Here is a 12696-nt window from a genome sequence, read left to right as displayed (position 1 = left end):
ACGGATTTGTTTGCTTTTATAAATATCAGAAATATATTGTTGAGTCGCGAAAAAGAGCTGCTTCTCCAGCTCTTGAGCTTCCTGAATTTTTCTCCCAAATAAAATGCCTTTTCTTACAATACGAAAGATCGCATTTTATGGGGGATTTGCTCAAGTGTGCTAAACAAGTTGACAAATAGATCATCGCTGAAAATACAATGATCCCTCTAACATCTAACAAAGAGCCATGTGATGTGGATGTTTTTGCTTACTTCTGGGTAAAAAAAAAGATCGATAGACTTAAACAAGATAATCCAGCCAATTTTGCAATTTAACTTCCACACACAGTATTATGGAGCAGAAGTAGACAAAAAAAAGAACCCCAAGTGTCGCCTTCAGTACAACATTTACAAAAAAAAAAAATTACGAAAGAAAAACGAACCAACAGACTCTGGTAGAAAGATGGAAAAACTCCCACTCATATATTCCTTTTCCATTTTATTCAAAACCACCCATTTTTTATTAAATAAATAAATTTTCTCTGAGAAAGTGACTCATAAATCTTTCTACTGAAAACAAAAAATGCGCAAGCGGGGATTTATTGAGAAATTAATTAAAGATAAAATGTGGTTTAAAATTGCAAGTTTGTCGCACTATCTTTATAAATCAAAAATTTCATAAAATGTTTCTGTGCATATCAACTTGTCCGCCTCGCTAAAATGCCAATGAAACCTTTTTTGTTTCTTAGATAGAAAAGAAGTATAGGAGAGGATGGTGTAAATTGAACGAACTGACACGTGATTTTATTCTTAAAACTTTCATTAAAAACTTGATAGAGTGAGAAAGTTATCAGACCAAAGTTCCGCATGATTAAAATTTACTAAATTCTAAGTAAAAGAGAGAGTAAGAGAGAGATGAACGTTGTTCTGAAACTTGTATTTAATTCCCTCACAATGTGGCGCCACAATCGTCCCAGCCCTCTAGCGGATGAAACCTTCTTTTATCTTCAAGTAAAATTAATTTGAATTATAGAAAAAAAAATATGACTAAAAGTTCTTTTTTTATTTATAAAAATAATCCAGAACTCAATTGATATTTTCTGTATTTTAGCGCCACGCTAATCAAGGTCCTCTAGCGGCAAAATTGGTTGATTTTATTTATAAGATGACAAATTATTTTTGAATTTACAAAAGGGTATTTTATAAATTCTTGTTAACTTTTATTTTAGATAAAACAAAAAATTATAATATCGCATAATTTGATTTTCCTCATATTTTAATTATATCGGTCCTCTAGCGTCAAAAGCTTTTCTTTATTGCAAAATAAATAATTTTTTTATTAAAATGCGTTCCTAATATTGTAATTTTTGAGTTGTTTAAATACTGTAACAGAAAATGTCGAACTACTATTCATTTGATTTTATCCACAAAGTGGCGCCACAATCTCCTCAGCCCTCTAGTGGCAAAATTATTCTATTGTATAATTGTGTACTAAATTAAGAATTTTATAATTTTTCAAAAGAATTTTTCAGTGACATTAAGGTTCAGATAAAAAAAAAACATTGTAAAGTATCAGGTGAATTGATTTTACTTTCAATGAGACGCCCTGATTTTATTGGCCCTCTAGCGGCAAAAGCTTTTCTTTCCTTGCAAAATAAATTATTTATTTACTTAATTTGAATTATGTTTATTATAGGTAGCAGATATTGAAGCTTCTTGAAACACGAGAAGAATTTCAAGTTCAAAAAATGTATATTAAACTATTTCGTTTCTTTTTTTTATTATTTTCCGCCATGTGGCGCCACAATCTTTTTGGCCCTCTAGCGACAAAATCTTCTGTTTCTTTACATAATTTTTTTAAACTAATATTAAAGTTTCTCAAAACACCCGAAAAACATATCCAACTGACAGTATCTTATAATTTGATTTTATCCACAATGTGGCGCCACAATTACCTCTCAGCCCTCTAGCGGGAAAATGATTTTTCTTTTGCATTACAATGCACTGTAAATAATTTTATCATTTAAATCCAGTAAAATATTTCCCCAAGCGTGTATATATACGTGGTAATTATTTAAGTTATGACTTTATGAAATTATCCCCACATATTTATTACTATCTCCTCTATAAGTAAGAGAGGTAAACGTATTTGTGTGCAAATATTTAATTCAGGCGCAGATAAAAACAAGAGAGAGAGATGTTGTATGTAAAAAGTGCGTGGTTAGAGACCAAGTACGAATTTTTATTATATTTTTGTCATCCAGCCTTTTGCCATTTTAATATTCCAAGGTATTTATATATACCTGCTTTTTTCTCTCTCTCTTCTCAATCAATTCGCTAAATTAACAAATTAATTACTGATATAAATAATGTATTTAGATACGCGCGAGTATTATTTTGGCGGATTTTTTTTTTCTTTGTCAGAGATGGTGAAGTGAAAAGTGTGAGGTGTGTGCTCATGTGGAAATATTTACCCACACTGCCCGGATGATCTTGAGTCATAAAATTGCGATCTTCATGGCTTAATTCGCTTACGATCGTACAGTGAGTGTTCTGTCAAATTGCTTCATGGTGACAATTATGCAAAAATATTCACAAAACTCAACTTTTTTCGTCCTCTCCCCATCCATTTAATAGTTTGTGAGATGATGATGAAATAACATCCACCTTTTAAATACGCGAAAATTGCAATTTAATGTCTCATTTGATTATTCAATAAATATTATTCTTCGCCTCACAAAACTTCTCGTGGGGGCAAAAGCAGCAGAAAAAAAAGAAGTATTTGTAGACGACATTCCATGATTGGATGTGTGATCACATTTGCAAGATCACTTTTTTTTCTCTCAACATATTGCCAATTTTCTCCTAACTCTCTTATACGAATTTCTTACGAGGAATAAATGAAAATTTTATTTTTGAAAAAATATTTTATAATTATTCAACTCCAAACCACAATCTTGGAGAGATCTCTGTGCACACGGTAGACACTTGCGTAGGATGGCAATGCGCGCGAAAGAAAGCCAATCGAATGGGGAGAAGTTATTCCAGCATCGCGTTGGATCCCCATAAAAGCAAGTAGAACAAGGCTGTATTAAATTAACGTGTCACACGTTGGATTACAATTTTTACTCCTGAACACTTTTTTCTTTCTTAAATTTTCTCTCAAACTTTACATTTTTTTTCTCTTTAAAAGAAAATTCCCTTAAAATGTTTTTCCAGCTGATTTGGTGGCACAGAAGCGTCCGAATGGAGCGATAGGAAGGACGGTATGAGAAAGAGAACCACACACATTGTGTGGAGCCACGTAATATGTTATTTGTAGACGTTGTAATCAACGAAAAAAGAGGTACTACGTCACCTTAAGATATGTACACACAATGAAGAAAAAAAAGGTGTAAAATCAGCGGATACCCCTCCCCCCGTCCCGCCTAACACCTTTCCGTTTGCCGCGGAATTTCTCAACATTCATCTCTTCACGATTTTTTCAATTAATCACTCATTGCTTTTTAGCGCACTTTTTCTACCTTTAACCCCCTTTGCAATCAATCGATCTTAATTTTTTTTTCCTCATGCTTCTCTCACCCAAAATCCACAAATTAGGATCTATTTGTCTAACAAAATTCATTGAATTTTTTTTCTTTTAATGTTTAGCTACTGAAAAACTTTTTTTTTTTGATTTGCAAAAAAAAACGACAGTCTGAAAGATAAAATAATCGTGAGCAGAGTATCGTGAAAAGCTCACGTGAATCATTGAAATTGTGTTTGCGAGGGAAAAAAATGACGAAAGAACAATGAGTTTGTCATATGTGTGTAGTTTTTTTCTACTTATCATTTTTTGATTAAAATGACAGATAAATATGTCAATTGTACGTCAAACTATGAAAAGTTCCACTAAATGTGGTTAAAAGGTGATGGGTAATTTAATTCGTTTACTATTTTGAGGTTAATCGGCTCTATTCGTAAAAAATAATCAGGATTGTGTTAGAAAAATAGATTATTTTTCTAAATAATCTCTCCTAATTGCAAAAATCTCATCAAAACTTCCCCTAAACATAGAAATTGAATAATTTGTCTATTAAAAAAAAATAAAATAAAGAATAATCCTTTTGTTGCCCCTGATGAAGGTCCCCACTATCCCAAAGCTAAGTATAAATACTTCCATTTTTTCTCAGAAGCAGAAATGATTTTACCGGATCTTTCCCTCATTATCCATCGAACAACTTCTGCAACTTCTTTACCTTCTTCACAAATCACAAGTATTAGAGTAATTAATTACTCTGGTGGAGTAATTTAACCCGGCTGACCTATAGTTTACTTATGATTTATTTACACTACCTGAACATTTATTCTCTTTTCATTAAACTTTTACCTAAAACGATAATTAGTAGGTATGTATATTTAACGCCTAAAATATTAACTTAATAAATAATTTTAAGTGATATTTTTAATAAGTAGATAAATTACTGTTAAATTGTGAAGCGAAATGTCAATTAATTCAAGATCTATAATCTAAAATTATCTCATAAATTAATCAAAAAATATTAATACACCCACTAGTTTACCATAAACACGGCTGAATTTTTTTTTTTACCACGCTTGCCGGCCGGGTTTCTGCCAGGGAGACATTTCAATTTATTACCGCGTATAAAAATCAAAACAGTTAACACGTTTGGATGCAGTATATTACCCGATAACTTACTGCAACAATGTGAACCTCTAAAGGTTAAATTGCACTGTCAGACATCAAATTATTGTCAAATATTTTTCCACTTTAGATTTTAACAAGTTTTCCAGCACAAAATAAAAGTCAAATCAACCCTCAGGTACTCTAAGTCAACCTATAATGACATTCAACATTCCCTAACGTGATTTAATTCCCATATTGTCAAATGCCGATCAAGTGTCAAATGTTTGGATTTGAAAAATAACAGAAATCTAACGTTTTTTTTATTAACTTATTGAATAAATTTAAAAATTAAAAGAACTATCAGTTAACTTTTAATGCGTCCAGATGTTCGTAATGGTTTAAATGACAATGAAGGACGTCAAATAACGACAATAGATTTAATTTAACAACAACAACAAAAAATAATATAAATAAATAAGTTCTAACATCCCTAAAACTTCACCATTACCAGATATGGCAATTCTGTTGGTAAATTGCTGTGTGTAGTAAATCATTTACCGGATTTGTGCTTGTTAAAAAAAATTATTTAAATAAATAAATCTCCATTCAAGGGTTAACCACAGCAATGCAAAGTAGCGGCAAAAGGCCAAATCCTTCGATTAAATCTCATAAAATAGCCCACACGTATAAAATCCCCATTCGCACCGCTTTTATGCTGAATGAGACATTAACATTTTTTTTTCGTTTCACTACCACAACACAGGTAGGAGATAGAGGAAAAGAGACGGAAAATAAAGGTAAAAAAAATATTTTGATGTGATGAAAAAAGTCAACTTTTAATTTAATTAATTATCAACATTATGCCACAATCACATAATGGATGCTTCTTACTGTGAGGTGGCGTCAAAGTGGTGTTATGTCTTGGTTCTATACTCTAACTTTTATGAAGAAGAAGAAGAAGAAGCTCCAATACAGTGAAATTTATTTATTTTTCTCTGGCTTGTTAGCACATAATACCTAAAATCGTTCGTATAATCAGCAATAGTCGTATCTATTTAGGAAATCCTATCTTTTATTACTTTTCTCAGCTTCAGTCAGCTAGCTAGCTAGCTGATTGCCATGAATAAAGTCATCTGCCCCATCTAAAGCTACATATAATGTTGGTGGTATATAATATTGTGATTCATCTTCCAACTCACAAGTGCTATTGTAATTAGAAACAGAAGATTCTTTCTTGTCTGGGTTGTTCTTCAATTGAAACAAAATAAAGAAGAAATTTTCACATGAACCATCTCATTCTAATACCTTAAGGCCATACACATCTCCCTCTCTCTCTCTCTTTCCTATCTTCAGTTAACCCATCATCGGCTTTAAGAAATATACATAGGCAATCATATATAAAATTGAGAGAGTCTCCATATGCATTGCCTCACCTCCACGTCTTGTTGAGAAGTATATTTCACGTCTTCTAAACTCGTAAGAAAAAAAAAACGCGCGCGCGGTTAGCACAGTTAAAAAATTTTATATCCAAAACAGGCCACAATACATCCATCACATGGTGAGAGAGTGAAGTTTGTGCTTTTTTTTTAATAAATAAGAAAAAGCAGCACATAGAGATTGACACACTAATGAATCTCATCAATTGAGAATCAATATCATCGCAATTGATCATGAGCGCGACGACTTTACGATTTAGTAGAGAGACCAACCCGAAGAAAATAATCTAATCTTTCGTGGCACTTATTCCCCCCATTTAGAAAACAATAAGAAATATGAGAAAAAGACGATCCACTAGGCGCTTAAACTACCTATATAATTGTAAGCTCTAAAAACGTAACTAAAATACCCTCAAAACCGTTTTTCGGTTTAACCGTTTTTCGGTATAACCGTTTTTGGTATCTATGCTAATTGTTATTGGTTAATCAGGTAAAGGGGCACCTCCTAATGATGATTAGCAAGCACTTAAATGTCTTTTCTTCAAGAACTAGCACCAACTTTTTTTTTGTTTATTTGTAAAACCAGAAAACAAATTCCAGTCTGGACGGAAAATTCAGGAAAACAGAAACGGAGGAAATTGGTTTTTCCGCGATTAATTGTAAATGGAGACCCTCCAAGTCTTAGAAGAAGAAGAAGAAAAAACACTTTGCAACTACTTGATAAAATAACAGTTTTGTGTGATGGAGGAGAAAACGCAACAATTTGATTCGACACTCAAGTTGAGACTAAACCTGCAAACCTGTTGATTGAAAGTAAAATTTGTATGCTTTTAGCGGGTATTTCAGTGTGTTGTATACGACACAACCACGCATGAAAAAAACCCTCCCATGTATATAGCAAAGCCGTATGTATATAGTCGTGGGGATAGCAAATACATTTCCAGAGCCAAATCCATACGATAAAACGTAAAAGTAAATGAAGAAAAAAATCCAACGAGCGCCATCTCTCCACCACATCAATATGATTAAATGTGAGAAAGGTCCGTAAAGTCGCCCCCATATGAAAAATCACACAGAGAGCTTGAAAATCGTGCTTTTTCTCTCTCTCTCTCTCACAACTCTACGTTACCCTATTACAAACCAAATCGTCACAATTCGTTTTTCTCACAAATACACCCAGACAATATTATGGAGATTTTAATTTAACATTTATTTTCCAAAGTCTAATACACTGGAAGATATTTGCCTGTGTGTAACCGCACCACACAAATGGGTTAAAGAATTTCCTCTCCATCTCATTCGCACTTCTTTCGAGACCCATTTGGAAGTCTTTCTAGCAAGAAGAGGAGGAATGGAATGTTTTTTTTTTTTTTATTTTCTTTTTAGTCTGTATTACATATGGAATTTTCTTGAGAATAATGTGAGACATACGGCAAGAGCGCCACTTGACGTCATCGCGTGCGAAGGTGTCGGCACTTATTAACCCCACAAGGTGTGATTACCCTCCGCGCACACACCAAAGTGGGACACCCGATAGTACAATTCATTTTTATCAGTGTACCCCAAGAGATTCTCCATTTGTTTTTCCTTTAAAGGGTTTTAGTATTTGGAAAATTTTCATCTTTCCCCCGAGAAAGGAATTTTTTTTAAGGGTTTAGGATTAATTTATCAGGATCACACGGTTTAAGATAAAAAACGGAAATTGAATAATTTAGGAAGTTTCGATTTTTTTCAGCTATGAAGAAAAATCGTCTTAAGTCAGATCTGAGTTTTTTAAAACCAGAATAAAGAACAGACATATTTTCTTTGTCAAACTAGGTTTAAGTTTTTAAAGTCAATCCTAAGATTTTTAAGCAAGGCCTTTTGATGTAGACTAGACTTAAGTTTTTTTAAGGTCAGGCTTTTAAAATTTCAAGGTTAGGTCAGGTTGAACTGAGTCTGAATGCGTCTTAAAAGTCTAACTTAAAGAAACTAAGGTTTGGCTTAAAAAAAATAAGCATAGCTTAATAAACGGCTTAGCTTTGTTTCTTAAGTTAGACTTCAATCAGGCTTTTTAAGTTATTACAAATTGTTTTATACAATTTCCCTTACAATTGTTTAATATGAAGCTTTTAAGGTTTCAATATTTAAAACTGGTTAGGTCTAGAATGCACTTAACCCTACCTCAGCATGACTTCGGAAACTTAAGCTCAATTTAAAAAAAAATAGGTCTAGTCGGTCTAGTTTAAAAGAACATTTTGAAAATGAGAGCTTTTTAATTAATTTTTTCACCTAAAATCGTATTATTTATTGCTCCTTTAATGATTGGATTTCTTTTGGCTTCTTTTAGCTCTAAAAATATCAATATTTTATTATTTTTCATTTCTTATTTTCTTTTAACATTATAATTAAGGATGTCTTTTTGTGATTGCAAAAGATGCAAAAATAGTAACTTTTCTTCCGAAAAAAGCGACAACTTTGACTGAACTAAAATGTTTAAATCCCCCCTCAAAGGGTTAACCAAAAAAGAATCCTTCCTGTCTTTTAATTTTATTTTTGTTGAAATTATTCTTTCTTGTTTTTGAATTTTAATTTGAACTTCCAAGAAGTCGTAAATGTGTTAAACTCATCCAACGCATCCAACTAATCATTTATTCTTCTCATATAAGGAGATTGGGGGGATCTATTTTAAGAAAATGTTTATTTATTCTTCAAAGGAATTACATTTTTATTTTTGAAGTGTTTATTTTATTGCCTCAACAAAGGCCTAGTGCTTTGGGGGCAAAGTTATTTGTGGTTGAGGTGATTACCAACTAAATAATTTTTGTTTTTAATCAACGAGAACTTATGGTTTGAAAAGGAATTATACTTTTCTATGGAATTGTGTTAAATTGTGAAAATGTTTTGATTTATTTCATATTGAATAAAATCAATTTATTTGATTAAATATGAATACCTATTCTTTGATTTGTCTTTAGGGGAACGTGGCCCAATTGCGACCCCCTAAATTCTGTTTCAGAAGGATTGAAAAAAGTCATATTAAAATGAATTAAATCTTTCCAAGTTTGGTACCATTGGAAAGGTCATTTAATAGGCTAACTTTGTTCTATAGATGCAAACATTCTAATTCTTACCTGTTCTGAGTAATAGTCGAATTAAAAAAAGGTGCTAAAATTGCACTTTTTCACCACGGTGTTCTAATTGCGACCCCCCGAGTGTTCTAATTGCGACCCCCTTTTTTTGCCGTAATTTGTTGGTTTTTCACTAGTAGGTCACTTTTATCACTACTATAAATAGGAAAACTGCCATGAATTACACGGAAAAGCCGGAAAATCAAGAATTTATTTTCAATTTTCCCCACATTTGTTTTGACATTTCGCCCTTGAGGTGATTACACGGAATTTCACACACACACAGACAATTGCGCACTCACTGACGTAATTCGCAGAAAATCTACGAAAATTCTTCTGAGGAATGCGTAAATTACACTAACTGCACTCCCCTTTGGCTTTAGGAACATTTTCACTGCGAAAAAACTTTCAATAAACGTGAAAAAATATTGATTTTTCCGAAATCAAAACACAGCGCGGTCTGTGTGAGAAAGACACTTCCACACCACTACACGCATGCGCGACAGCTTTACCGTGGTGAATGGTGGAAATAGACGGTCCGAATTGAAACATTTTGGGGGTCGCAATTAGACCATTCTGCATGTATTACATTTTCACTTAATTACTTAAAATACCTAAAATCTTTCAAAAAATTGTAAATCAAGTAATAAACTAGACCCTCTAAGCTACAGAAACGCGGCATAATATGAGACATAATAGTGGGAAAAAAACTCATATCAACTTAGTTTCTAAAATCAGAAAATGTCGACCAAGTGCTGAAAATGAATTTTGATTTTTAATTTGCCCTGTTGTGTACCAAATTAATTTATTTTAGGCGCTAACGTTATCTTACTATAATATCTTCATAATGTAGTGAAACTAATTTTATAATATTTCGTCATTTACGAGAAAAAGGGGAGGTCGTAATTGGGCGGTGGTCCGAATTGGGCCACGTTCCCCTATATTTAGGTTCTAAGTAGAAGTTTTAAATGACCCGAAATAAACCACATATTAGCTCATGTTAGGTAGAATTATCCTCTCAAAATGGAGACCTCTTGTTTCGCACATAGACAGAAAAGGAGCTTATTCTCCTCTCACGACTTTTTTCGAGATAACAATCCAGACACGCGTTATCTTGTAAAGACCAAAAAAAAGAATGAGAAATTACCAAAAATATTTCTCGTTTACCAATGAAATCAATTGGAGAAAAACAATCGGCAAAGATTTTCTTCAAAAATTTAAACAATGACGTCACACCTGCGCTAGCGTTTCATCGATGATTTTTGACAAAAGAATATTTATGCTTCACGGTCATGAAAGAGACCGAAAAAATACAAATTTGACGTCATTGTTTGAATTTTATGACAAAACATTGCCTGGTGTTCCCAACTAATCCTAGAGAAAAACGGGAAGACTCTTTGGAGTTAACTTGTTCTTTTATTCTTCTTATCGTATAGGTATTGTGTGCGGCATAGATATTTCTTCGAATATGGATTTTTAATACAGTAACGTATAAACTCCTTTAAGAAAAAAAAATGTTCTCTTTTTGTTGAAAATAGAACTCATAAATGAGTAAAGTACAATTGCGTATCAAAATATCTTTTTATTTGTAAATAAATCAAAAACTGTACTCATTCGGCCTTTCCTAACAATATCACCTTCCCTAAAAATTTTAAATTTCTTTTTTTAACTAAAAAAAAAGTAACATTAACCGTGCATGTGCAAAAATTATAATTAGATAAAACATTTCTTTGCATGATGAGCTGTTCTATAAATTAATTTTAAAAATTTAAATAAATCTCTTTGGGCAAAACCATAATTTCCACATGAAAACACCTTCCTTCCTTCCTCCATCAAGTATTTGGTGCTTCCGAAAAAGAAAGCAATTTTTGTCGGCAAGAGTGTCGTTTTTGTGCAAAATTAAGCACCCAATTAATCCACCGTGTGTGGCGTGTCACGAACATTTTTAGTCTTTTTCGTTAGATTAACTACAAAATTGTATGTAAATGCGCCAAAAGCACGCTATTGTTAAACTTGAAATGAGCCATTTGCCTTCTCTCTCTCATATATGGATTAGTTTTTTTTTGTGTGAAGTTTTCTGCATGAATTTCTATGCTCCTTCTTCACTCATTTAGCTTTATTTCACGTCAGCATATTCCAAAAATCTTTCTCAATGGCAAATAAAATACTATCAAGAAAATATTTTTCGTGTTTTTATCTGCAAAAATTTACACGAGAGAGATTACAAAAGAATGCGATTTTCTGCGTGGTTATAGATTTTCTGCACAAGGCCTTTAATTTTCTTTCTCTTTTACGCTGAATGCGAAAGAAATTTGTCTGTGTGGAATTCTTGTGCTGTACAGAGGAGACATTGCGGAGAAAAATATTATTTATTTTTCCACACCACCTCTGTTTTAGTCTTCCTCACTTTTCTTTTAATGGCAAAAAGTACTTCAACGTCTGCGGAGCAAATAATTCCAACCATATACAAGACACTCAACGTCTCAAACCATCCACCCACAGTCAATCCCAAATGGTGGATATTTATGTAAATTTATTTGTGACCACTCGAATGGGTTAATAACGTCTATTAGTCATCATTATAGAGGTGAGTTTTGACTTTATACAGGCAAAATGCGAAATATATCCCACCTCCGCACTCTTTGCAACTCCTTTCGTCATCATTGGTAAACATAGAACATGAGAATTTCTTCTTATTCTTCTTATTCCACCACTACTTCTCTCTTCTCTCTCGAGTACCTGAATTTACCATCTCTCCGCAAAGAGAAAAGCACTGACTTGGAAAGAAGAAGAATCATTTGTGTGCCTCTCATGTATTTGTGGTTCAATTAAAATATTTTTGCAGCAAAAGGGTTACAAGAGAGAGAAATAAGAAACACAACACTTGTTAAACACGAAACCACCGTTAAAAGGTGTTGTATATTCCTTAAATCTCTCACTTCTCTCTCACAGCATACAGGTATGTTAGTACTTTTACTTTGGCATAGCTTCTCTCTCTTTTTTTTGCCAATTACCCTCAACACACAACACTTCTTCTTCCTTCTTAAAAGACAACCTGCAATCTTCAAACTCTTCTTTCTTCACCAATCTTCTCCATCTCAACATTTTTTTTACCTTCAAAGAGACACACAAATCTTTCTCTCTTTCACATTAAAATTTCAAGGTGGAGATGAGTTTAATGAAAAAAAAATATTGAATCACTGACCAACATCTTTTGAAATTATAATAAGAAAGAAAAAATTGAATGAAAAAAAAACTTATCTGACTGGTGAAGAAGAATCGCAAGTTAGGTCTTCCGCATGGCTAACAATAAAGCTGGGTATTAAGTGAAGAGGTCAGCCATTAAGCAAACTATAAGTATTACACATAGTGCAGTGTCTCATTTTTTCTTCTTACAATCGTGATTCTAATCTTCTTCTCTATTACTACCAACTTGTGATATATTTGTGTTGTTTTCTTTTCACAGATATATTTTCGTGATAAGGCAACACTGATTTTTATGGCGTAGTGAATCATATTTAAATATAATCTTTTTTTTTAATTAA

General features: G+C 32.6%; 1 protein-coding gene across 8 annotated transcripts in view; it reads right to left on the bottom strand.

Annotated features, from left to right (window-relative positions):
* The window catches only part of LOC129794876 (dystonin), an 80352-nt gene that overhangs the window by 60333 nt on the left and 7323 nt on the right, over positions 1-12696 (bottom strand). For 5 of the 8 annotated variants that reach the window (XM_055835782.1, XM_055835783.1, XM_055835777.1 and 2 more), the window contains exon 1: positions 6544-9953. The exons of 1 other annotated variant lie outside the window; for it this stretch is intronic. The gene's annotated coding sequence lies outside the window, so the exon portion shown is untranslated. Of the gene's footprint in view, positions 1-6543; positions 9954-12696 lie in introns of those variants that run through there. 2 more of the 8 variants (XM_055835778.1, XM_055835780.1) reach the window with 2 other exon arrangements.

This window comes from Lutzomyia longipalpis, chromosome 4, assembly GCF_024334085.1.
Source record: "Lutzomyia longipalpis isolate SR_M1_2022 chromosome 4, ASM2433408v1".
Taxonomy (NCBI): Eukaryota; Metazoa; Arthropoda; class Insecta; order Diptera; family Psychodidae; genus Lutzomyia; species Lutzomyia longipalpis.
The sequence above is the reverse complement of the archived record's forward strand: the minus strand, read 5'-3'. Positions and strand labels throughout refer to the sequence as shown.